This window comes from Pygoscelis adeliae, unplaced genomic scaffold (genome assembly GCF_000699105.1).
Source record: "Pygoscelis adeliae isolate BGI_AS28 unplaced genomic scaffold, ASM69910v1 Scaffold133, whole genome shotgun sequence".
Classification (NCBI taxonomy): Eukaryota; Metazoa; Chordata; class Aves; order Sphenisciformes; family Spheniscidae; genus Pygoscelis; species Pygoscelis adeliae.
The window spans coordinates 4,535,007-4,562,351 of NW_008824475.1; positions in this window are offsets into that span (position 1 = coordinate 4,535,007).

Consider the following 27,345-nt stretch of genomic DNA (forward strand, 5'->3'; position numbering starts at 1 on the left):
ATCCCCTCATCCAGATCATTGATAAAGGTATTGAACAAGACTGGCCCCAAAACTGAGCCCTGGGGAACACCGCTCGTGACTGGCCGCCAACTGGATTGAACTCCGTTCACCACAACTCTCTGGGCCTGGCCGTCCAGCCAGTTTTTGACCCAGCACAGAGTACACCTGTCTAAGCCGTGAGCCGCCAGCTTCTCTAGGAGAATGCTGTGGGAGACGGTGTCAAAGGCTTTACTGAAGTCCAGGTAGACCACATCCACAGCCTTTCCCTCATCCACTAGGCGGGTCACCTGGTCATAGAAGGAGATCAGGTTGGTCAAGCAGGACCTGCCTCTCATGAACCCGTGCTGGCTGGGCCTGATGCCCTGGTTGTCCCGCACCTGCCTTGTGAGCGCCCTCCAGATGAGCCACTCCATAATCTTCCCCGGCACCGAGGTCAGGCTGACAGGCCTGTAGTTCCCCAGATCCTCCTTCCGGCCCTTCTTGTGGATGGGTGTCACATTGGCAAGCCTAGTAGTATCATAGTAGCTTGGAGAAAAGGTTTTTAAATAGTTAAACAGTTAGGTGGTTGACCTAAAAATAACATTAGTAAGCAAATTCTTCAGGATTTTGATGTTTTGTGCTTTGTTAGGGACACAAATGGCAATCCGGTGTTGGTATGTACATATGCAAGGGTTTGCAGGATTTCAAGTTATATTTATATAATTTTTTACAGGAATACCATACAAGACAGCAGAGAAACTATTCATGTATCTGGTCTTCTGAGGTAGTCGCTAACATCAGAGGGTCATTGGGTATGTACAAATCTTGTTTTCTTCAATTAAACACATTCTATGCTTTTACCAGAACAGACAAACTGATATACCATGTCAGCCCATTGTTCTGTGGGTCTTGGAGTGCCCAGATGTGGTCATCACTATGCAGCTGCACACCCTGTGTCAGAACCAACAAGGACTGGCACTACCTATGGCAGCAAGAACCTTTCAGAAAGCAAGCATGTATTTGCCCTCCCACTTTATCTCTTCTAAGTGTGTTTTTATCCTCATTTAAATTTTTACTTGAAGATGTATGTTTCAGCAAGGTGAGCAGGAAAGCAGTTAAAAAACTCCACCACCGTTAATAGGAATTGCATAGGTAGCTTTTTAACATTTTTATTGAAAATGTGCTTTATTAATTTTTCCTACATGAATGAAATCAGACATTTATTCAAAAAAATATGCAGCTGTCTGTTGGAGGCATAATAATAGTGTTTTCTTACAATTAGAGGTAGTTTGAAACTGTTCAAAAATGTTAGTGTAGCAGCACGGATCAGTTTAACACATACATGTTATATCTCATGAGTAAGCCTTAGAAAGGCTACATTTATTTTATTTCTAACTTTACATCTGTGCTAAAGAGGCAATTTCCAGTACAGAATTATTACAACTTCACTGTTGACACATTTCTGAACAAAGCTACCTACATTTATATGTTATTTTATACTGCTCTTTCTATATTAACATATGTAAAAATGTCTGTCTAAAATGGTTTCAGCAAGTCAAATCATTATATTTCAGCTTCTTTGCAGATTCTTCCTTTAGTAGTTGCTCTTTACCTCATGTAATGTGAGTGATCAGTATGTTCAGCTCAGGTTTAATGACGAGATGTCCATTATTTTAATTGCATTAAGAAGAAAATAAACACGCAAAAAATATTAGTATATATTCCTGTGCTTTATAACAGGAAAATTATGCAATAAATATATTTGTTACTCTAAACCTTACATACAACTGAGACAGATGTTGCTTTGCCACTAAATCATAGTCTTATAGCATAATCTAATCTAGAAAAGGCCTCTGGAGGTCATCTAGTGCAAAACCCTGCTCAAAACAGGTCCAACTAGATCATGTCTATGCAATACTAGAGATGACTAATTTCAATCATACAGAGAATATAAAATACCTCAATATATGCAAGTAATACAAAGCCTAAATGAATGTATGCTTACGTAAGCCAAAAGGGCAATATTTCTTTCTATTTAGCCTTCAATCAGAAGCAAGTGGATAAAATTTATGCTAAATTTAGGAACACATGATATTTGGCAAAATCTATAGAAAAAAATGAAGTAAGAAATTAATGTTGTTGTTTACTTTTCTTGAAAAATTAGACTAATCTTTCAGACGCTTAAGGAAAGCTAGTATTAAAGTAAAAAAAAGAAAACCATGTTGGATCCCACTAAACTAAGTCAGCTAATGGTGAGCAGCACTTATTTTTTGGGGGAGAAAGGGAGATAACATAACTTCTTTCAAAGACCTCCACAAATTGTATGTTGATTTTACCACAATGCATTTAGTATGGTAATGCTGGAAGTGTCATGGATGATTCAAAGAATCTGATGTGGTATTTGGAATGGTTATGTCCACATTAGGAACTGGTGTGCTACAGTAGAAGCAAGTTTCAAGGACAAAACAATTGGAGCTGAGGATATGACACCTACACTAAATTTATTTATAAAGGGTTTATTTCATACTAGTTCTAGTCAGGTCTGACCTGAACACCTATTAGCAATTTCAGGCTCACTGGGTGCTCTCCTTGGAAGTCCAGTTGAGTTTCATCTGAAGGGTATTCAGCTTGCATGCTCCGAGACTGCTCTGCAGTGCAAACAAAGGTGTGGTAAATGGGGACAACTATTTTGCTTTAAAAAATCATTCCTCTTCTATCTAAAACACTGACATAGAAGCACAAAAAAAATCAGAATTATAAATATACTTTCTTAAATCGATAATTAGGAACCTAAATACCTTCCAAGTCCTGGAGGGCAACTTTAAAAAACTGTTTGACTCTTTCTGCACCTATATTTCCCCTTCTGTTGGTGCCAAAACCTATTATCTGATTTAGAGTGCTAACCAATGCTATGCATGTCTCAGCAGGGTCCTTAACCCCAGTGCTCATCCACCTACCTGGATCTAAAATCTCAGTGTGATCTGATTCCACCACCAACGTGACTTCCATTTCACAAACTAACACCACGGCTGCTCTCATTCAAAATAACTGGAGTGGTTTTTAATAAAACAGTCAAGCTGTTAAAACAGTTAGAGAAGATATTTAAACCTCTTGTCCTTTCTTATGCATCCTTTAGGACGGCAGTTGTTTATCAAATCTTTTACTAGATTTAATCAATTTAATAAATTTCCTTTACAAGGAGAGACTAGATGCAGCCGTTTGATGGGAGTTTGGGCTGCTCTTTGCCTATCCTGCAATTAATATAAAATCAGATTGCATTGAATATATTCAATGAATATATTGTATTGAATATTAGAATATAGCTCTCCAGTTCTGCAAAAAGGAATGTCTGAGGGGAAGAGATGTATTATGTTCACTGTGCATCATGTGCCAAAGAATGTTTGCACTGATAGTTTGATCTGGAATACAGAAACTGGTTTAGGAGTAATACCTTTCTCTCTCTGGGTGAGCATCTAAATCATAAAATTATATAGACAGGTTGCTATTATTCTTCTGCAAGGTGGGATAACAATAATAAGAGAGATATAAAGGCTCATTTACCCCCTCAAAAAAAATCTAATGAAACTTAGTGATTATCCCTGAGAGATTAGGAAACATGTAGCCTTTTTTTAGATCAGGAGCACATAACCATTTTTACTGCCTCATGAATGACTGCTCTCGCTAATTTTCAATTAACTGAGAGGTCAAATTAAGACCTCCTTTTCTCCTATATTTAAAAAGTAAGTTAAACTTGCTCTGCTAAAAAACAAGGAAACAGAGCTACCTATCATAGCTAAAAGACGGACACTGAAACAGTGGAAACAGCTTTCCTCCCCCGTGTTTCTTATTCATTAGTTTATTGATTCTCTGTTTCCTTTCTTGGTGCTTTGGATTCTATTCTGAGTTATCTAATTGTTCCTATCCTTATTTAGGAAAACTAGGCAAGACTATGGATTGTAGATCTGGAAGAAAAGTGATAGTGGATGGTATATTGATGTTCATTATTGCAATACCCAAGTCCTTTTGTTGGATCAAACTTCCTTTCATTCCTAAGTATAAAAGTTTTGCAATTCAAGCAAACAAACAAACAGCACACACCTCCTCCCTCAATCTCTTTGGATTCTTCTTCTTTCCATTGCTAAAAAACACCACAAATCACCTTCTTTCTACGTATTTTCCACAGAAATGCCATAGTAAGGGAATGTTATGCAGCTGAGAGTCAGCAGCAAGGACTAGGGACAAGTAATCCTCTCTGCCTCGTACTGCAACACTTTCACATTTTAAGTTCATTAGTTCATAAAATATAGTGTCCAGTAAAACCTAGCTGTAGAATTATAACAGCTTCAATAAATCAGTCTTTATCATAGCAAAAAGTGGCCTTCTAAACCCTGCAGGATTAAACAGCAGATCTCTCCCAAACACCTTGTCCTTACTGCCACTGCTGGAATAGCTTAACACTATGGAGAAACAAGGTTATTCAATGTATTAGCCAATACACACAGGAACAAGAAAGTCCTTACTACCAACTTTGCACTCTGTCCAGAAACAGAGGTGCAGACCTCATGATGTCCAACACTCTTTAAACTTATACATTCCCTCTCTGATGCACTGTATATACAGATATACTGAACTGTTCACTGCTATTCATGTTCTCAAATGGGATTTTTTGCAAATAATTCATGGCAAGTACAGATTTTTTTTTCCCCCTACATTTTTTGTAGCTGTGTTTTAGTATGTGAAACAGAGCGTGCTCTTTTTTTTTTTTTTTTTTTTTTACGTTCATATGTCTCTCTCTATATATATATTTTGGACATGTTTGCCATTATTCACCATGTGAAAAATCTGCAAGGCTGGCTTGTAGGAAACGGTGAGGAAAATATTTCCCTTACATTATCATCAGCTTGACAATAGAGGCTTTTTGATTTTTGACAGAGATAGTAGTGGTATACATAATGAAGTTATAGGCAGGCAAGAAAGAAAACGATGGGGTTTTTCTTCACAAATAGGTAGCAAAGCTGTTCTCCATGTGATTCTTCACCTTGGTTGTACTGTCTTGTAAGGGTTATAATGCTGGACCTGTATTGCCCACCTTCCACTATAGGTCCAGAGACAGGACAGCTTGCAAAAGAGCTTTATTTCTTGTTCCCGCAGTGCTGCTGAATCCTGTGAGAGGTTTCTAAGTAGTCTGTCAAATCCACTATGACTGTACCAGTTTTTATACTCTTCATAGAAGGAAACAATATTAGGCTATCAATGCTATATATATCTGTGTGTGTGTGTACAGAGACAGAAAGTGAGACAGAGGGAGAGAAATAAAAAGTTGTCAAAAATAATACAACCCCATGCAATTGCTACAACTGTAACCTGATCAGAAAGCCACTGAAGGTAAAAAATGCTAATTATCAGTCGGGGTACAGTAAAAAAGGTATAACAATTTCACCTATGCTAGGGACTTCAGGTCATTCCTTTGTCATTCAATGTTTCTTTAATTGCTCATGTTATTAACTGACAGTTCCTGTGTTCAGCTGATACTCTAGTCAGGTGAAATTCTTTCTTTACTTTTTCTTTAAAGGCAGAAAAGAAAAGGAGGACAGAGAAAAAGAGTAAAGAAGAGATGTAAAATTAGTCACGAGCATCAAAGCATATTTACCTTTGTTGTGCAACAGGGGCATTAGCCTTTCAGAAACTTGAACCTTTGGAAGTCACTTGGCTGGGAAATGAGAACAAACAAACAAACAGACATAGCCTCTCCTTGATCTTTAATGCAGAGAGAATCTCAGAATTTTCTTCCACCTTGCTTCTTTGAATGCTAGAAGGCGAAAGGGGCAGTCCAGTTTCTTATCTGGCAAGAACTAAATGACCAGCAGTGAAACAACGTAACAATAATTGGGTTTTTAGAGGTTAAAATTCCTTTTAGAAGCCAATCTAGTGTTCTGCTTGTTTAAGGATAGAAGAGCTGGTTACAATCAGTGAGTTGTTGGACTGAAAAAGCTCATCTCCAGGATTCTAAAAAGGTGGTTCAATACTTTGTTGGCTTCTTTGCTTTACTAAGTGTTCTCTGACAGCTCCAAAGAACACTGTCCTGAACAGAAAATTGGTGATTTTACTCTCAAGTAGCAATTATCTTCCCCAAACCTCAGATGGCTCTGATACAGTTCATTAACATGTCATGCCTATCAGTTTCACTCTTTCACCCAGTCCTACCTTTTCTCCTTTCCCTGAAGAGCTTTTCTGCTCAGCACAGCTATGCACAATTCTTGCCAGCTCACTATGGGTCCTTCACACCACATGAGTGCCGCAAGAGCATTTTTGTTGTGTCTGTATGCATGCAGCTTCGCACATGTGCTTTCTCTTTCTGTGCTAATTCCTTAGATACAGAAGACCTGAAACTCAATCACAGCAGACTTTGGATTAAGGTTGATTTAGGTCACTGAGTAGCAGTGACAGGATATATGATCTTCAGAAGCCCTCCACAGTTTCCTGATGTGTTGTGTTTAATGAAGGGTAGTAATTAACCATGACCAACCTTGTAATTACTAACATGCCATTGTTAATGAGACTGTAACTTCAGTTATTACTTTGTGAACACCGATTTAAACCAAACAAAAATAATTAAAAATATGATGAAAAATGTAGGTATAATGACTATCACAATCTTTATTACTAAATTACCAATTTTCAGTAAAAATGAAGTTTGAAGCAAATTGGCACTGCTGATGCACTGAATTTTTAATTCATAACAATAATAGTTTGGATGAGTTTGCAAATGTAGGTAATATTTTTAAAGCAGATTTCCCCCTTGTTAAGCCCTTTTTAGCTTTCACTTTTGAAGTTTATCATTTTGGACTTTGAGCTTGATCACTCTGTTCATTTTTTGGTTTTAGGTCAGTTATTTGTCCTAAAAGCAGTAAAGTCCTTATGATATTTAACTGAACTAACTAGATATATATCTAAGAAGGAATAACACAGGATGCTTTGATTTGGGGTTTGCCTTTTTCTTTCTGGGTTTGTTTTTTTTTTCCCCCCAAGCGTCCTTTTTTACTTCCTCAACAAGTTTTGGTAATGGTAAGCACTGCATTTCAGAGTAAGAGCTTTCCTATAGAAGAAATCTATAGGGGTTGCTTGTTTTACAAAATCATAGCTGTTTTAACATTGACGTCAGTAACTGTTCCATCCGTGTTTCCATTAAGGTTCTGCCCTCCTTGGAAGTAAAAGTATCTTTTTTTATTATTATTTTTGTTTAATCTATTTCAAAAGTAGAATTTTAAAAAGCAATCTTAGTGAGATATGCCAGAAAAAAGAAATAACAAAGAAAGAAGTGTACCTACGGTAGTATTCTGGGCCTTTTTCTTATGTAGACAGGACCGATGCCTAGTTATGGGGAATGCAGAAACCTGATAGAACAGTTCTGATTCTGAAAGTATGTGGTACCAAAGAATATCAGAATTATTTACTGTGACTACTACAACAGTTTTATTGAACCTATAGAATTAACCTCATGGCCTGCTTTGACTTGTCTGGTCTTGCTGTTCCTTTTCCTAAGCTCTTTCACTTTCAGGACTTCAGATTGCAAGGGTTTTCCTTGTTTCTAAGTGTGGGTCTGCTTATTTCTATGTATTCTGCCTGGACATACATATTTCTATGTATTCTGGAAGCGCAATAGGAAATTCAACTTCTGAGCTTAGCTATGCCTTATATATTTCTGACACTGTTTGATTCACTGGATTTTTTTTAAAACCTAGTTTGACATTGACTGTGTTCCCAAAGAAGAGAAAAATCATTGACATTTAGAAATTGTTCCCTGTTACACAATAATGTTCTTTCTCATCAGAGAAAATAAACAAGACACAGGTTGTCAAACAGATCTTTCAAAATGCCACTCAGAGTTTTCATTTCAATTTTACTTATTCTTATCTTGAAACTAAATATTAGCCCCACTGAAGTCAGCATTGAACTCCCTTTCTATAAGGTCAGCCACAAAAGAGTTTGTGGGTGGCTTATGCCTCTTAATGTCTTTTCTAAATATCTGTCTCACTAAGTGCTGTTATCCTGTCACAGAGGCTCTTTGAGACTGGCCACAGTTAACTATGCACTTCTATTCAGAGGAAAGGATTTAAAATCCTCTGTTGTACTGTCTGCCTCAGAATACACAATCTGCAGGAGAATTGTGCTCAGGAATATAAGCAATCTTTTTTTTTTTTTTTTGGTAGGAAAAAAACCCTTGAAATTGTGCATTAAATACAAAGCCAGGAAGTGAGATCTAGTATCTGTAAACTTTCTGTAATATTACTTCAGTAAAAAATAAAATCCAATATCTTCATTTATGTAGCTTTTCAAAAGGATGTTACGAAATGACTTCATTTGAGTCTATAAGGATTGACAAAGAGCATCGCTGAGAGTAGCTGGGTATTTTGTTTAGCCAACGAAAGCAATAGCTGAAAACTGAAGCCAATCAAATTCAGACAGGAAGTAAGACATTTTCTTTAAATTATGGGAGCAACGTCATTGCAACCATTTTGCTCAAACTGTTTTTTCTTCTTTGAAACCTTGATGAAGAGGCAGTAAATCCAGGCTTGTCTGGTTTTTTCAAGTGTATCTGCTGGTTTAATAAAAACTATTACACCTTCCCACAAACCCTGTTTCCTTTATGTCAATATTCAGATGCCTTTCTAACATATACACTACATTTCATCCAAAAATGACAGCTTCCTTTCATAAACCATTGAGCAAAATACTGTGGACTTGGTAATGATTATCAAAGCATGACCTTAAAAGTCCCTCTGACCTTGATTTCTGTTAATTACATGTGTAAATTAAAAAAAACTGAAAAAAATCAGGCCAAAAAATCTTGGTAGTAAGAAAACCAAGAGTGGAGGAATGTATGTGAGCCACTAATTCTTTGGTCTATTATAAAGAAGTTATATGGATTTTTTTTTTCCCAAAGTAGCTTTCATTATGAGAATCACTGTATGCCAGACACAGCTAATGGCCTGTCTCTCCATTCTTTGTGAAATAGGCTCCATAAAATCTAAGAAAGGGAGTCCAGATTTCCACAAAATAGACAAAGTTCTCCTTATATTTTTAAAACTTTAACTTTCAAAATTAAAATTCCAGTATTTGTGATTTGTTTGAAAATAGCAAATAGAGAGCAAATTTCCATAAGGTGTCCTCAAGTCCTTCAAATTTTAGGCGTTTTTATAAAAGGAACTAGAAATGAAAATTAGCACAGAATCTCCTTGTATTCTGTTGTAGTTTTCAAACATTTCACTTTCCAATTCGGGAAGAAAAACCCAAGATTAAAAATTTAAAGTCCAAGTTTTCAAATGTATCTCACAGCTGGAGATGAAAAATATGAAGAATCTATGAGGTAAACTCCTATTATCCCAGAAACCGAGGTACTGAAGTTGATGACACTGCCATACTAGTAAACTGGAATCTGCTGTTCCAAAACTGGTCCTGAAGCAAGGGCTTATAGACCCTAAAACAGCTGCAATAGCATGTCAGCTGCAATTATGTTGAACTCTTGCATATCCAAATGGCAGGGAAGACATTACATCATCAACTGCCAAGCCACTCAGTAGAGCTTAAAGACAGTGTGGGAGGTTATGTCATTGCAACTGCATTCAGCAGCATCAACAGTGTTGATCACTAGCAAAGAAAGGGTAACTGAGGGTTAAACTGCAAAGGTGAAAAATTATTCCCAATTCAATATGTAGTTAGGGCCTGCAGATTTGGGAGTAAAATGGAAGGCCCTAATGGATTGGATTTGCTAGCACAGTTTCCAGAGTTTAAACTGGACCCCACAAACCCTGAGTTAGCAATAAACAGGGCTCTTTTTCAAGTCCTAGTTCAAACACCAGCTCTAATACTAATCTCAAGCAGAGCTAACAACTCATGGCCCCCAGAACCACTGGTATCATAGCCTTGACAGGAGAAGCCAAATAATTTGGTTGCTTCCACAGTTTTGACAAGCCTGTATGGAGAGTCTTTCAGTGGACATGTTAATATTAATGTTAGATCAGGATGAATCACAGAGTAAATATTGAGGCTAGAGTGAGGTTTACATTTAAAATTATGGTTTGGTCAGCAGACGCTGTCTTCATCCTGCTAAACCTCTAAAGCCAGGATGGGATGTGCTGACAGACACTGGGAACTGTTTAATGCCATTTCCTGACTCGGTGTTTATCAGTAGTCGACTGTTAGGAATGGAGACTGAACTGGTTTTAAGAACAGATGCACGCACACAACTGCATGAAAATCTCAGTTCATCATTATACAGTAGCCAGATCACAAAACTGGCTTTCGCAGGTAGTGAAAGGCAAGCAATAGTTCAGTATTTGTTCCTGAATGAGTCACTGGGGTTATAGTTAGTATTGTGGGTACAATTACATTTAGTCTTGGGAGCAAAAAAGATAGAATAAGTTTATTGCAAAGTTAGCAAAAGCTAAATTAAGAACAGCTGTTTGACGTTGCAAAAACTTTATTGTGGGCTATATTTTAGGGTGCAGCTACAGCAGTAGGTTACTATTAAGAGTATCTTAAAGGTTGGAAACAGCACACAGTATGGGGGCAAAGACTTCAATTTACTACTGTGTTCTGCAAAGCCCTCAAGATGTGGATATTCAAGTCACAAAGAATAGCTTAATTTTGAGAGGCTATGGATAGGGTCACTATTGGACTAGATTAGGATTAAGTATAGAGATCCAGTCATCAGGAGAAGGAGGTTTTGCTACATTTCCAAATTCTGTGAGGCCTATGAGGATATGGAAAGATAATTACTCCAAATCAAAAAATGAAACATTTATGAATCACCACATTGCAACTGAGCATAGAGGTAAAATTAGACCTAGAGCCATTTGTGATTGAAGAGCTCAGATTAATGCCTTCACAGGGCTTAAATTATATGAGTGAATACATCCCACCATAATATGTCACATTACTCTTTCTTAGATTTCTTTCTGGCATGTATATGATAATATGGTTCTATTAAAATTGTAAACATAGCATGGAAAAGAAGAAAAACCTCACCGTTATGCATATATCTGCAAAAATCTATAGTAAATCAACTGCACCAGGGCTGATAGAAAAATATCTCTCAGAATGGGGAAAGAAAATTCAGAAAAGATGAATTCAACATATGTTAAATATGTCTCACAGTTTGATTACTGAGTTCATTTAACACATATTTCTGAGCTCAGCTTGGCTTTCTTCGTAGCTTTGCAATTTGGTTTTAAAAATTTTATGTTTGACGTTTCATGTAAGACAAGAATCACACTCCAAGGCTTACAGCAATATCAGTGTAAACTGGGCATAGAAGCACTGAGTGAAGCAGAGTTACTCTGGATATGTGCTGATGCCCCTGAGATCAGAATATGTCCCACTCTCTCGGAACAGAATTATGAGAAAAGCTGAGCTGAGAATAACCTTGTGTACATATAAGTGTCTGCTCTTCTGAATATGTTCTTCCTAAATCTTGCATATTCTGACATATCTATTAACCAACTGTTTTCCAGTGACATCACTGGCAATAAAGGGCAGTACAGTTCCAGATATTTTCTCCCCTTTTTTGGCAATTGTTTGTCTGTTTATTTTCATTTAAGATGTATATTGTGGTTTTGAGATAGAAAATGAGATACAGAACACTATGTTATTTTGTTGATAGTTTTGAATGTTTAAATAGGAGCTATCTGCTTGTCTATCATCTTCCAAATTTAAATTCCAAATTTAAAATAACCTCTTAGTATGTGCTTGAAACTTAGTGTTGTTTGCATGTGTTCAGAATTGTGATTCTCAAATTAAATTTTCATGAATTTTACCACTATTATTTATTCATCTAAAAAGTCATTGAGGGTTCATTATTGTTATTTTCTTGCTTAAAACTACTTCTTCATTTAAATTTATGAACAAAAACAATAATTTATATGTCTAGCCACACAACATAAATGATGTCTAGTCAAGGAAAATAGTTTGAATTTAACCAATAGGAGGAAATATAATTGTCAGTGGCTTAAAAATTCAAATAACTAATATATTTCCTGGAACTGGCTTTGTTGGACAGCATAAACATTAATGCAAAGAAGGTTTCAATTCACAACATAAACTGTTTGAAAATAGTACTCTATAGAACGCATTAACGAGTGTAAATAATGATACAAGACTAAGAGCCAAGTATGTGGCTATGTGCCACAGTGCCTCAGTGCCTCTGCTCCAGCCTTGAAGAGGCACTGATGCCAAGGAGTATAGCATTAACTATATTTCTGCATGTACTAGCCAACACAATAGAAGAGTATATCACATTATTTTTTCCTTGGAACAAGCTTGTTCTTCCTCATCATCCATTATAGTTTAACCCTGTATAAGCCATGAACTTGTAAATTTGTATTCTTTTATGCTTATATTAATATGAATTGAAGAAGTCCTAGTAAAAGTTTTACACAGTGCTTGTACTGTGTCCACAGACACAGTGCAATTCTTTTTAGAGCCTAGAATATATATTTGATTCTTTTTCTTTGTTTGCATTGCCTGAAACTCCACAAACTGGTTGTGAATAGTTTACTTTGTGTACTGAAATTGCAGTGGTTACTTGTAATTGAGCATATAACTCAAATTGTGTTGTTTCAGTTTTCTAACAGTGATGCCATTACTGAATTACTGAAGGTTGGGCTTTGAATAGGATATCATAAATTTAAAAAATAATTAACAGTTTGACTTGCTCACATTTTTCATATGGGATTATTCTTGGGGAAAAAAAAAAATTGAAGGATTTACCATGAAATTCAAATATTATTTACTGTTATTATACGAATCCAAACTCATTCTGCATGCAGTGTTTTCCTAATTATTTTGAATGGAGATAGAGCATTTTTTAGACTGAGATTACATAAGTCGTATGTTCTAAAGGATTCAAAATGGGTTTTTAAGAACTTCAGTCCCCTGCTGCCTTATGCATTCATGCATTCCACTGAAATTTTCTAACTGCATTACTTTTGTTGAGATAAAGTAATTGCAGGTACAGAAGAGGGTCTCCTTTTGAAGATGGACCAGATTTTTCTTTGTGATCCCTAGGTCTTAGGAAAGTATAGGAGAATGTGCATTTAATTTCTCTCTGGAATTGTTACAATGTGAATGAGTAGAAAAAACAAGATGCAAAAGCCAGTGCAAGGAAGACACATGACGTATAATAATGAAATTATTACTGAAAATAAAATAATTTTATTTCTATTTTAGAAAAGAAAAAAAGCAAAAAGTACATTGCACTCTTCATGCATGAACCCTAGAACCTTCTTAGTGATTAAAAAAACTGATAAAAAATTATACCTCTTTTTATCCTTCTGAAGGCAACTATCTGGTGCACGCAATTAACATTGGTGATCATTCCTAGCCTTTGATACAATGAAAGGTGTACTGTGGCTACTTGAGTGCTTGTTTACTTGCTGTTGTGTCCCAAGTTAGTCCTCACATCCCTAAGGTGAAGAACATTAAATGACATCCAGGTTAAGACAAAGTGTAAATAAGAACATTTATTCATACCAGCTAGAATAGATGATAGAGTAACAAATTTTATAAAGACACAGATGAACAAATAAAAGGAAAAAAAAATCACATTTAAACTGATTATGTTGATTACCTCATAAAAATCTCTCTCCCTCTCTCTCTCTCACTTCAGTTGATTTGCCACCTGCTTCTTACAAGATGGCAGTCACGATTTCAGTCTTGTGGCTCATGCTGCATTTCTATTTGGAGACTCTGATAAAAGCACCCATCCATGAGAAAGAATGTCCTTTCTCTCACAGAACACATTTCAGGACTTAGCCCTCAGGGACTACTCTCAGATATTCATCTTGGACGAGCTTGTTAGCTCATTTAACCTGTTCTCCTTTCAGTTCTTCTGGGGAGTTCAGGCAGATTTAATGTCTTATTCCAACGTTCATTTTATTCACTTTCATCCAGGAGTTCCTCTGGCTGCACTTCTTAATTAAAATAAGTATTGGTCTTCTTCAGATATACAAATGACACTGTCTAGACTTAATATGATCTCCTGTGATTTACTAAACAATCCGTTGCCTCAACAGAGGTTAAACCTCTTCCTGACAGAGTCCTGAGGGTATCTCCTGTTCTATGAGTTTAGTTAAGGTAAAGTAAGGACTTCAGCTGGCTGAGGCCAAGGTCAGCTCCTTCACTGTGTCCTGGTTTCGGCAGGGATAGAGTTAATTTCCTTCCTAGTAGCTGGTACAGTGCTGTGTTTTGGATTTAGGATGGGAACAAAATTGATAAGGCACCGATGTTTTAGTTGTTGCTAAGTAGTGCTTACACTAGTCAAGGACTTTTCAGTTTCTCGTGCTCTACCAACTGAGAAGGCTGGAGGTGCACAAGAAGCTGGGAGGGGACACAGCCAGGACAGCTGACCCAAACTGGCCAATGGGATATTCCATACCATGGGACGTCATGCTCAGTATATAAAGCTGGGGGAAGAAGAAGGAAGGGGGGGACGTTTGGAGTGATGGCGTTTGTCTTCCCAAGTAACCATTACACATGACGGAGCCCTGCTTTCCTGGAGATGGCTGAACACCTGCCTGCCCATGGGAAGTAGTGAATGAATTCCTTGTTTTGCTTTGCTTGCGTGCGCGGCTTTTGCTTTACCTATTAAACTGTTTTTATCTCAACCCACGAGTTTTCTCACTTTTACCCTTCCAATTCTCTCCCCCATCCCACTGCGGGGGGAGTGAGCGAGCGGCTGCGTGGTGCTCAGTTGCCAACTGAGGTTAAACCATGACAACTGACAAGAGCTGTTGGGAAGTGAGCTAGAAGCGAGGGTCTTAACCTCCTTTTCCCCAGGAGCTGCTTTTAGTCAGAGGCTTTCTGACTTGGTCCCCACCTGAGCTACATCACAGCTGTGACAGCTACATCTGGTCCTCTACCTCACTGGTCCTCTACCTCCCTGATCCAGACCTCGACATGACTTTCTGGTGTGACCTTGACTCATCACAATAGACTTGCTGGATGATCACTGGCCTGAGACGGGCCCTGATGCTTGTTCCCAGATGTCATTCTGACCCTGATTTTCCTGGTTCAACATCCTGACACCCTGCAGGTGAGGCCACTGCTCCAGCTGCCTTGCTGCCATCCTCGCTCCCAGCTCCCCTTCCTTTGTGAAACAGCCTGCCCTTGGGACTCCCTGCCATGCCCTTCCCTTTGGTGATTCAATGGTATGTTTCACTATGAATTGTGTTTGGATCTTTCAGTCCACATGAATCTGTGAACTGTTACGTCTGATAGAAACTAGAGAAGCAAATAGTTCAACACTACTTCTTAATTAAGACCAGACATTGGCTTTCCCCCTTTGTGGATTCAGTGTGTTTGAAATGGCTGGTTCTCAATCCTTTTCCTACAACAACAACCATTGCTGCATTCTCCATCACACTGTCTAACTACAAATTTGGGTTTGGTCCCTAAATGTCTGTGCATCTGGACCTCAGTTACTTCATAGAGGGAGCTTTACTGCCTGTAGAAAGCAAGTGTCAGACAGAAACATATATAAGTACATCCTGTACCTTTTGGTATGAGAATATGTGCTATTTCTTGTAGTAGAGCAACTGGTAATGCATGAAGTTTATCCCAGGTTACAGTATCTGAACATTTGAACAGACATAAAAGAGATGTTACAGGCCATGTTCACAAAAAGATATTAGTCTAGATTTGCATCTAACCTCAGATATGTACATAATGCTATTCATGTTAGCCTCAGGACAGCATAGCACAGGAGTAGAAAGAAGTACAATGACACAGTGGGGAATAGCATAGATTAAAATAGCAAATGAGGGGAGAATTTTCAAAAATTATGGAACTAGCAAAATGCATAAAAATAAGAATGCTTAAAAGTCAAAGGAGAAATAAGCCATTTTCATGAAGGAAAATAACGTTGACCCAGAAAAGCTTGATAACCATTACAACCAATGTCTGGAAGAGATGCAAAGGGACAGTTTAATTATTTATTATTACAAAGCACAGTTCAGATACTTTGTCTCCTCTGCACTGAGTGCTAATGTGTTTCACAAAATTCAAAGACAAAGGATATGACTGTAATTCCATATTTGATATAAAGTCTTCTAGTAAGACCTCTTTCTAATTACATTGTTTATAAATTAGAAAAAGAAAACACTTAGAATAACTCCACTTTTTACTATGTGTGCATACTTAAGAGACAGTAAAGTTAAATTGTAAAAGTACATATACATAAGGTTAAATATGAAGAGATAGTATTATATGCTAGCTTATAACTGCATCATAGTCCCTAACAATTGTTACAGAAAAATCTGTATTTTCCCACCTTTTGTTACTTTTATCATTTTAACAATAATTCCCAAGATTGCTTTGTCCTATTTCTTTCCTCAAAACAACTTTACAGAAGCAAGTACAAGATCAGTGTTTCTATTCCAGCTCTGCTATGTGCACTTACATATATGCCTATAAATGAGTAAAGACATCTATTTATTCAAGGGTCATATCCATGCTGCTAATTCAGATTTCAAATAAAGTCAGTGATGAATCAGATAAGTACTGATCTGCTACCTTGACATCTAGCCAAAGACTAGGATTTCATGCTACAAACCCCTTTATGGAATCTTAGATGTATCTCTGAGCACTTCTGAGAGAAATTCTTTTTGCTTTCTGTAGTTCTACTTCTTCAAATTAAATATATGCTAAAGAGATTTGCAGGGCTCAGCTGTACAAACAGCTAAAAGTTCTACTTACCAGAAAAAGAGCATTTATATTTGGGCAATTCCTACTTTAATGACTTTCTGATGGAAATTCAGCTTCAAGACTCTCAAGAAAATGTGAATTTTAAGGAATTATATTTTTTTGTTCATTTAAGTGGAGCAGGAAGGACTTTTTCATGTATATGATTTCTGGTTTTGGTTTTGTTTTTTTTTTTTTCAACTTAAAAGTCTGATTTTCCAATCTCCCATGCTCAGTAAGGGAAATAAATGACTAGGGATGGTTTGGGCTAGAGGTCCCCAGAGGATTTTCTTGCCAAAGAGCAACTCCTCATGGACGTAATGGTAGAACTGCCTACCTGTGTGCAACATATCTGTCACTTGTAATGACTGGGGATCCCAAAAGGACATTATGGCAGTCATATATTTTACCGAAGACACTTGGATACTGTGTGCATCACCGGGTTTTGTGGCATGCCTTCAGGACACTACAACTCCTTTCCTGATTGCTAGCAGCTCTGTCTCTGCTGCTGGACTGGGGAGAGCCTAAGCATGGGAGAAACTTGGCCTTAGGCCATCTCAATATCCACACATCTCTGCAGACAATTAAACAGGAAACAACCTATGTATTTCTTATCTACACAACATAGAAAGGAAGCAGTAGTTAAACATGACCCAAATATCTTCTGTTCTCAAATAACATACAGTACTATTTAAAATCTGATCTAGAATGACAGGCTTCTTTTGTCTTCCAAAAGGTGAAGAAAAATAATGAAAAATCTATTAGATGTGTACAGTCTGAGTATAATGTCCAGAACGTAAGCTATATTTGTTTTTTTCCAGATGGTTCCTCAAACCAAGGCTTAAATACGAAAAAAATTGAAATAGTACAAATAGCTCCTTGAAGATTACTTTTGTATATGCCTCAGAAAAACATAGAATGGAAGATAAATAAAAATAACTCACTGCAACACAGTATAAAATTTGACACTTCAAAACTGCAGGTTCTTTTATCCCCAGGGAGATAAACAGAGCTGTTGAAAACTACATTAGGGATATTTTATGGTATAGTCTTAACATCTAGGAAGGAATTTTGTCTGTCTGTCACCAACTTCTGAATTAAGCAAGCAACTTCTTACAGCAAGAAAACTCATGCTTATTTGGCAACACTTTAGGGATGTTCTTTCTTCAATATTTTAGCTTGTAATGGGAGTTTTCTTCAAGATGTTAATAAAGTCAGATGTAATTTTGAAACTTTTGAATAGAAAACAAAATTGATGTATGGTTTCTTTTCATTTTAGTCTAGGTTCTTATTTCCTATGCATCTCTTCTTGTCTATCAGTTTCTACCTTTTAGGTTTTGAACATGTAGATGAATTTCAAACACATTGCAGCCTAAATTCCTACAGATTTCATGAAAATTGCTATATGATGACTGGAGGAGAAATGCACAAAATATCTCCTTTGAGGTAAAGGCTTCAGCATGATTGTACTGTATTATTATTATTATTGCAAATACATGAGCATTTGCAAAAGACAGAGATATTATAAATTGCACAGTAATTGAAAATATTAAAGCTTCTTCGGTATAGATGAATGCAAATAGAAAGCATGGAATCAATTAAACAAAGGTTCACAGTTTACATTGTTCATGAAAAGACTTGTTTGTATGTAAATTCACTTAGAGTTATACTTTCAGTTTTTTCCATATCAGTTTGTATGAATGTATGAATTGCATGATGAGATTTGCAAGTCAATACAGAAGCAAGCAAGCAAAGTGGAGATTATGTCTGCATCTCAGTTACACAACTGGCAGCTCAGTAGAATAGAAAAGATTAAGCAAACTTTAAACTAGCTGGCCCAGCTACCACAAATTGTGTGGACACATGATCACAGAACACACTGCAGGCTAACTTGCTCCGGTTCCCTCTGTATGCCATTGTAAATTAGGAGTTACTCTAGAAACTGAATGACTATAAAATTTGTGTGTAAACAGGTTGGTCAAACACACATACCATGATCCATGAAGCATTTATTTAAAGTCTTTGCAATGGGTACTCTCCAAATAAAATTTGCAAGCAGGAAAACCCAGACCTTTTATCAACATTCCCTAACATAAAGTTTTATCCAGTTATGACAAAGGACACAAGCACTGTTACTAATTTGCATTCCATGTTACAAATAAAATATATGAGATAAGATTAAGTGAATGCTTCTACTATGTTAATAATCTTGTATGAGAAAGAGGTCGATTACTGTTGATCCTGTAATTACTCAAGCAGGGGAGAGACTCCACTATATAATATGCCTTTCTTGTACAAATGTATAACACACGTTATGGTGTGATGGGTGTCTGTAAGGAGACCCAGATATTGAACAAATCTTCATTTTATCTTTTTTCTTTTGTTCTTTCATTCTTTTTCTTTTTTGTGTGTATGCTGGATTGTTACCCATTTTATCCATAGGCACGTGTTCTTTTAGCAGGTTTATTGCTGTAGCAAGGACAGAGCTGAGTGGCTGAGTGGGTTGCAGCATAATTGCAGATGGGATGCACACTGTGAAAAAGCTGATGTTTTAAATGTCAAGTCAATTTTAAGGGGAAAATGGCCCAGAAAAAAAAAAAAAATCTATGATTTAAGGACACTATTTTTAAACAGCTGATTGCTGGTAACTGAAATAATGTTCAAACTTCAAGCAATTATGAAGCAATCCTATGATTTTGAAATTCAAATTGGTACCTTGTAAGGGAGAGTCAACTTTTCTTTTCTTTTAATATTACCAGATGGCTGGGTTTAGAAACTATGAAAAAAGATTTCAGCAAATAATAATTTTTATTGAATAACCCCCTTTTAAAAAGCATGATTTACTTTCTTCTTACTTACATACTAATTTTAATTACTTGGTCCTACACTGGAAGAATATTAAGGTTGAAGTTGAGCTCTAAACATCTCGAAAAAGGGAAAGCTCACAACACAACTTTAATTTAATTTTTCTCTCCTGTGTATGACCTGAATGTAGTTGTATTGTTTTTCCCCACAGAATCACACCTCAAACAGTAATATTTCTTTGTATCTCTTTCTGTCAGCTTTTTTAAAACCTTTTTTTAACTAGACCTTATTTACCATCTATTATCCAAACCTACACTTCGTACAAAATCAATAACTTGTAGTGCTGCTTTTTTAGAAATACTATTATAACATCAAAACACTTCCTAGTTACGTATTAATGCATTTTCACAATGACCCTGAGATTAGGTGGCACTAGTTTTCCACTTGTTGTGTTTAGAAATAGAGATGAAAACCAAAATTAAGAAAAAATGGGTTAGTTTTGCTTGTCAAGCGTGGAAGAGTATGAACTTGATTTTTTAGCACTCTCAGCATTTTAATACAGCTGTATACATGCAAAGCAGAGGTCCAACTAGTTGAAATTGCAATGAAAGAACCCAGAAGTTCCGTAAATATGGTTTCAAGTTGCTTCTCTAAGGCAAAGAAACAGCATTACAAATATTGTCAGACAGAACTTTGTTAACAAAATCACAAGGCAGGAAAAGAATACACATCTCTGTAGTTTTTTACCTTAATCATAAGAACTTTATCTCATTTTCTCTTTGCTTTCCATATAAATACACATAATTTCTGCAACCATAAGCACTGATTGTAGCAGGGATCCTAAGTGTGTAGTTGGGTCTTAAATGTCATTCTGCATGTGTACAAGCAGGTGAATTCAGGTTACGGAAATTATTTCAATTTCTAACAATCTGTATTTCAGCTCCTTGATTTTACAGTTTAATTGCATGGTAATATTCACATTGCAACTTTTGAATTGCAAACATTATATACAGGAGTAGTTTTGTACTTCTGATTCCTATGGAAATACATTTAAGGTAATAATATTTGAAGCCATCAGTGGTTCGTAGTGCCAGGAGCCACAGGGGGTCCCCCGGGGGGTGGGCAGGGAAGGGTCCTGGTGAATCTGGAAAACTGTATCCTGCTGCATCCCTGGGGCAGGGACTGGTGATTCCAGGCTGGGGACTGAAATGGGGCTCTCAATAGGCTGGAATGGGAGGGCCAGACAGCCTTATTAGTGCCCTCAGGGCCCCAACGTTTAGAAGAGGCACTAAGGTGAGCACCTGCCTATCCTGCACCACCACACTTCTGCCCTTGAAGGGTGGTCTTGCATGGAATAATTCCTCATCTACTTCCTTTTCTTGTTTGAGAGGATCCTCAATGTGTCTGCATTTATGCCCACAGAAGCTGTTTTCAGCCCAGTGCAGATGTTTCAGGTTCAGGTAAATATAAGTCTTACAGAGTCTGTCTTTTAAACGCAAGGTACCAGGTATTCAAAATATCTTTTTCTATTTCCTCTGTAAGATCTGAAGTTCATTTTGTTTGTTTCTCCTTTAAACTTGGCCATTGAAGAAACTAACACACACTGCGTATTTTACCATTTGCTTTGGACAATACATGGTATAAGTAGATACACTTCATTGACATAGAATACCATCAAATTGTGAAGTGGCTTTATATTGGATTTTTGATGGTTATCAATAAATACCAGTGTGTTGTGTACTACCAATTCCTATGCAAAATGTGTGAGCAGTTGGTATTTCTGAGAGGAACTGGCTGGTCAGAGAGAGAAAACAGTTTTTATACATGTTCTCAAAGCCACTTTTGAAATAATGATAGCATGTACAAATAAGTTAGAGGTAATTCAGCTTATGTTTGTGCATTCCGGAAAATTTAGAGGAATTAAAATATATACAATTAAAATTAGGAACAATTTAATAACACTTAAGAGTTAAGTAGTAATTTCCTTTTCAAGTATCCCAAAACTTATTATGTGTTTCTGTCTAGTAATGAAATCCTAGTATTTGTGAGATGAAATGTGACATCTGATTTGCCATAGCCCTGTAAACCAGTTTGCACAGAAAGAAATGAAAAAATATTTCTTCCTTTGCAAGGTCAAAAGTTTGCAATTGTAGGATACAAAGGGAAAATATTAATTGGGATCTGGATAGAATGAGAGAATAACCATTTCTTTTCTACTGAAACATTCCAAAGGATCTCTTTCCTGGCTAGGAGTGGTTGGTCTATTACTCTCAGGGCCCATTTGAATGATGAAATTGGAATGAGGAATGTACAAAAAGTGCATTGCAATAGGTAAAATATGAAATTTTTTTTTAATTCAAGCATCAAAAATATTACAAATGCACTTCATTGATTTTATATCACACTTTTTTTCTGCATAATAAGGAGAATTTGTCTATAGGTTCCTTGTGCTTCACTGATTCCTTTAAAATTATGTATGCCTTTTGCAAATTCTTTCAATTCAGAACCAATGTTTCCTTTGGAAACTGGTGTATTTCTAAACAGTCTATGGCTTAAACCAATTTGAAACTGTGCAAAGCAATTCTGAAGGATATAACTACAGTCATTGCAAGAAAATTAATTGATTTCTCAGTTTTAAATGTCCTTTTTTTGTATGCTGTTGCAGATTTCATTTTAGGTACTTTATCTCAGAATTTTTTTTCAACAATTTATCCTTTACTAGCTTGAACAGGTAAAACATTTAGCAAATTAGTTTAAAAAGTAAAGGACTAATTCTGGCTTCTCTGGTGACATTACAACACAGATGGTATTCAAAATATCTTTTTCTATTTCCTCTGTAAGATCTGAAGTTCATTTTGTTTGTTTCTCCTTTAAACTTGGCCATTGAAGAAACTAACACACACTGCGTATTTTACCATTTGCTTTGGACAATACATGGTATAAGTAGATACACTTCATTGACATAGAATACCATCAAATTGTGAAGTGGCTTTATATTGGATTTTTGATGGTTATCAATAAATACCAGTGTGTTGTGTACTACCAATTCCTATGCAAAATGTGTGAGCAGTTGGTATTTCTGAGAGGAACTCATCAATACTAGAAAACCTAATTCACACAGAGATATCAAGTTTAGACATATGTAAGGAGACAAATACAGTTTGTACAAAATCCGCAAACTCCTCAGTTTTGCCTAGTTTGAGTTTAATTTAAAAAATGTGCTGCCACTGTCATAGGGAAAAAAAACCCAAAACATCATTTTTATTCATTGACTGGCTTTTCGTTCTTAACTTCTTGATTTTACCTAATGTAGTTAAGGAAGAATGCCATAATATATCCTGCAGTCAAATGGTCCTCAAGCCTGAAGGTCTTTCCTTCATCCTCCCCACAGCAGTTGAAGAAAAGGAACAGCTATGAGGCACTGTTACTCATAAATGTCCAGCCAAATTTGTTTCTAAGGAAACTGTACTAAATAAAGTTTGAGACTCTTCCATCAGGGCTACTCTATCAGTCTGTCCTGGGGACATGGATTCAGGGTTCTAGTTTTTTCATTCCATCAGGGTGATAATAGCAGCAGTTTAGAGTCATTTTAACATCTTATCTATGTCACTTTTCACTGAGTCCTTAAAACTGCTTTGGGGATTATTTTTCCTTTGCCCACTGGTGGTTAATTCTCTTTAATTCCAAATCTTCCAACCTTTGAAACACTTCAGGTGTACAGAATTAGCCTCTATGTTTCTAAATTACTCTCCTTCACACCTTCATATTCTGTCACTCTGTATATTCCACAAAAACAGGTTCTCCTGTTTTTTCATATATATATGAAAGTCCTGAGAGCCTAACCTCTCCATAAGTGTAATTTCATTGAGGAAGGTATTGACACAATGCGTTCAATTCATTTGCTCCTTGTTGACAAGAAGGCAACATCCATTTGAATTGTTTTGGGATATCCTGCCTGATGTCCATCTATAAGTGCAGAATGGCACATATCTCCTGTAGGCTCTTTGTCAGATATGTCAGCGCCATTTAAGTGTCTCAGACCATCTCAGATGGCACTAGACACCTTCACTTACAAGGCAGAATCAAACACTCCACTTCAGCAAATCATTTTTCTGTGGGACTTTAGATAAATGTCTAAAGTTAAACACAGCTTCAGGGTACTTCTGAATATGGAAGGTATAATCTGGAATCTGTTCAGTAAAGCCTTTGATTTGTCCTCATACAACTGATAAAATGAGCACCAAAATATCCACTTGACACTTTTTCAGGAAAAACAACATTGTTCTCCTAAATCTACAGTGCAGAAATAAAATGTACAAACTACAGAACAGAAAAAGCATACAAAAGTAAGAAATGAGATCGTATGATCTAATAATCAGGGCATTAAACTAGTCACAAATGATTATTTGTTTTGTTTGTTCCAAAATGCCAGTATAAGTAAGTAGATAGGTATTCTGTTTTTAGAAGTTCTCTCATTTGCTATAATTGCTTAGTAGGGTGTTGTTCTATATTGCTTTTTTTTTTTAATTACATCAGTTGCTTTCCTGTCCTGTTTTTGGAGCAGGGTTGCTATGTTCGCAAAAAACCCCAAACGAAACTAAAAAAACCTTCAATATATTTCATTCACACTTTGTCTTCAAAGAACTATTTATTCCTGTACTGATGTTGACCTCATTTTATAATGGAGAAAAATGTCAATAGTCTTCAGTAAGAATGGTGGGATGCAGCCTCAGAATTTCTAACTTTGCTAATGCAGCCTTGTAAAGTTCTATACTTGAAAAGCAAGACTAAATACTTGGTGTCCTGCTGACCTAAGTATATTCAATTTAAAGCAGCAGTAATAACTCCTGTTCCTTTTTCTGCAGAAAAATTTTCAAAGAGCACTTGTTGATGTTTTCACTGGCCAGTCTTAATGAGTCAAAAACACAGGAGAAAATTAAAATTAAAAAAAAATTAAAAAAAAAAAAGAAAAAGAGAGAAAATTTTCCTCGGTAGACAATTTACAAAAAATGCATGTTTAGACTCCCTGAGAGGTTAGCTTTTCTGTGTTACTTAGGTAACAAAAAAATAAGGCCTTGCAGAAATAGCTTCTTGTTAAAATAAATAATAACATTTTAAATGGTCTCTGTATTTATGTAGAAATTTAAGTCATACTATGTTTTAGATGGGAAAACTGAAGCCTAAAAATGAAAATCATGGTCCAGCATTACCAAGTGAATCAGTAGTAAAATGACATGTAATTTTTAAAACTATCTGAGTTTCCATACAGTTTTGCTGATATGTGGTCTTATGGTATCCTACATAACAGGTTTTATTTGTTTCTCCTAATGAATAAGATAAAGAAGACACTGTATTTCTGCACTAATATAAGTTTAAGATATTGTAATCAGAATCTGAGTCAATAGATGATCAAAAAAATAAGTTTTTTCAATTACATTAGATCAACCTTCACAGCTGCATCCTTTGAAGCCTCAGAATTTTAGTGCAGTAATTTAATTTTTTATCATATCTAGTAGATTTGAGTCTGCTAAAGTGGAAACTAAAGGTTAACTTTCTATTCCTTTGCCCTTTTGGCACAATTTTATGGTATTTCTAATGTTTACAGTAGGTTACATCACACACACTGTGCTTTTCTAATTATCACATTTATTATTTTAATTTTGTTTTCCCCAGCTGGCTTAGGAAAACTGTATTATTAGGGAATGCAGTAAGAGCTTCACAGACTCCATGTTAAAAAAAACATGTTTGTAATGATGTTATTCTCAAGTCAAAAGCAACCACTGATTTAAAATTATTGTAATTTTTCCTCAGATCTCTACTGTGCCATGTGCCTATATTACACACATAATTAGTACATTGCTTCATTGCAATTCCTATTTGTCTCCATTTTGCTGTTCCCTCCCTTTCTCTAAATCTCCATTTCATAAAATGTTCATCTCTTTTTTCTTCTTAGTAACTTCTATTTTGAAATTCTCTTTATTTTTTCTCATTTTCCCTTTTTATTTGTATGTTTGCCTCCTTCCAGTTAATTGGGATCTACTTTGAATATCGCCTCTCCCACAGGACCCGTACTAGCACAGAGGAAAGGTGTGAGGAGGAAGGAGTGACAGAGAGAAACCACTACATACCCCCTCTCCCTGCGTCACTCTATTCTTTGCTGAAGGGACTGAGCATGGCCAATGGAGACAGCAAGAAGGGGAGGAGAGGAGTCTGGAGTGAAGGAGTGAACCTGAGCCTGGGAAAGGGGAGAGGAAAGGTACAGGTTTAATGTTTGTCTTTTGGTTTCCCACTACCTGACTCAATAATTAAATATTTATTTTAATTGACATTAAATATAGTAAATTTTCCCAAAGTTGAGTCTGCTTTTCCTGCAATGGTAGTTGGTAAGTGATCTCCCCATCTTTGTCTTGACAAAAATCTCAAGATTTTTCATTCCTGTTCTTCCTGTTTATCCACCACTCCTGTCTTCCTTGGGGGGCTGGAGGAGTGAGTGAGCAGCTGGGTGGAAGTTTGGCTGTTAGCCAAGGCTAACCGACCACACAATGTCAGCTCAAGATGTGCATAAGCTTTTTTCTGCACCCTGCAGAAGAAATTATACTAAAACTTCATCTCAGTTACAAGCTTCAAAATCAAGGGTTATCCTGAACTACCTCTGAAAAAACATGGATGGAAAGACCTCTACTTCTGGAAATGTCTGACTTTAAACCAGGTAAGAACTGATCCAACATACAAGTTTTATTTATTTCTACTTTCTTTTCTTTTTCTCTTTTCCCCCTTGTTCCCTTTTCTTTCTGTCATTTTCTCTTAGTTTTTCATTTTTTCTCCTACTTTCTCTCCTCATTTTCCTGTGTCTTTAGTATCACGAAGGAAATATTCGAACTAAATTTTACCCCTATGTACTATCATGGACAAGATTTTAGTCATGTGTGCAATAAACCACATCTTCAAACAATGTATGTCACTGTAGCTCCATTAGTATTATTGTAACTATGTTATGATATAGCAACTGAGATCTGGTCCAGAATTCCTCATGGTACTTAATGGAGCTTTTCTCTTTGTATGTAATAAACTGATAAATTAAATCATTGTGTTCAGACTGAGGGCCTCTGAATAATAAACTGCCACTGTCTGGGGTTTTTTATCATCCCATGATGTAATTTAATAAAATCAATATTATTAGTCTTGTCATGTTTAAGTTAACATAGTTAGCTAAGGTATAGCTCTTTAGATAATTTTTAAAAGTAATAGGAAAAAATTAAAACTAACTTTTGCTGATTACAACACAGTAGATATTTTCCTTCTATTTTTCCCTTGTGATATATGCTGTAACATGTGAAACTAGTTATTTTTACTATTAAAATAGTAAACACAACAGAATGTAACATATTTACATAAAACGTCAGATGTTCTTGTACAGATTACTGAAACAGATGACAGTTTATTGTCAATGGCATTACCTGAATTGGTTGTCAATGTCCTAGCATGAACAGTATGGTTTGAGTATGCATTGGTATAATGTACTGGCAATTCTGAGGACAGTAGTCTTCATAAACCCCAATTAGAGAGTACTATGCCAAACAATCATAAATCTTGATGAAGATTGGTAGACCATGATCTGTGTTTTAGCAGCAGTATGACAAAAATGTATTACAATTAATATTCATTGGATTCCATGAAAACAGCTAGAAATCTTTTGAAAAACAATAAATCTATACATAGGTACTGTCTCAGATGATTTGAAAGAAACATAAGGACCTACAAAATGAAATTTACCATGAATCCATCAAAGGAACATTTTCTGTGCCTGTAATTATTCAGGATAGA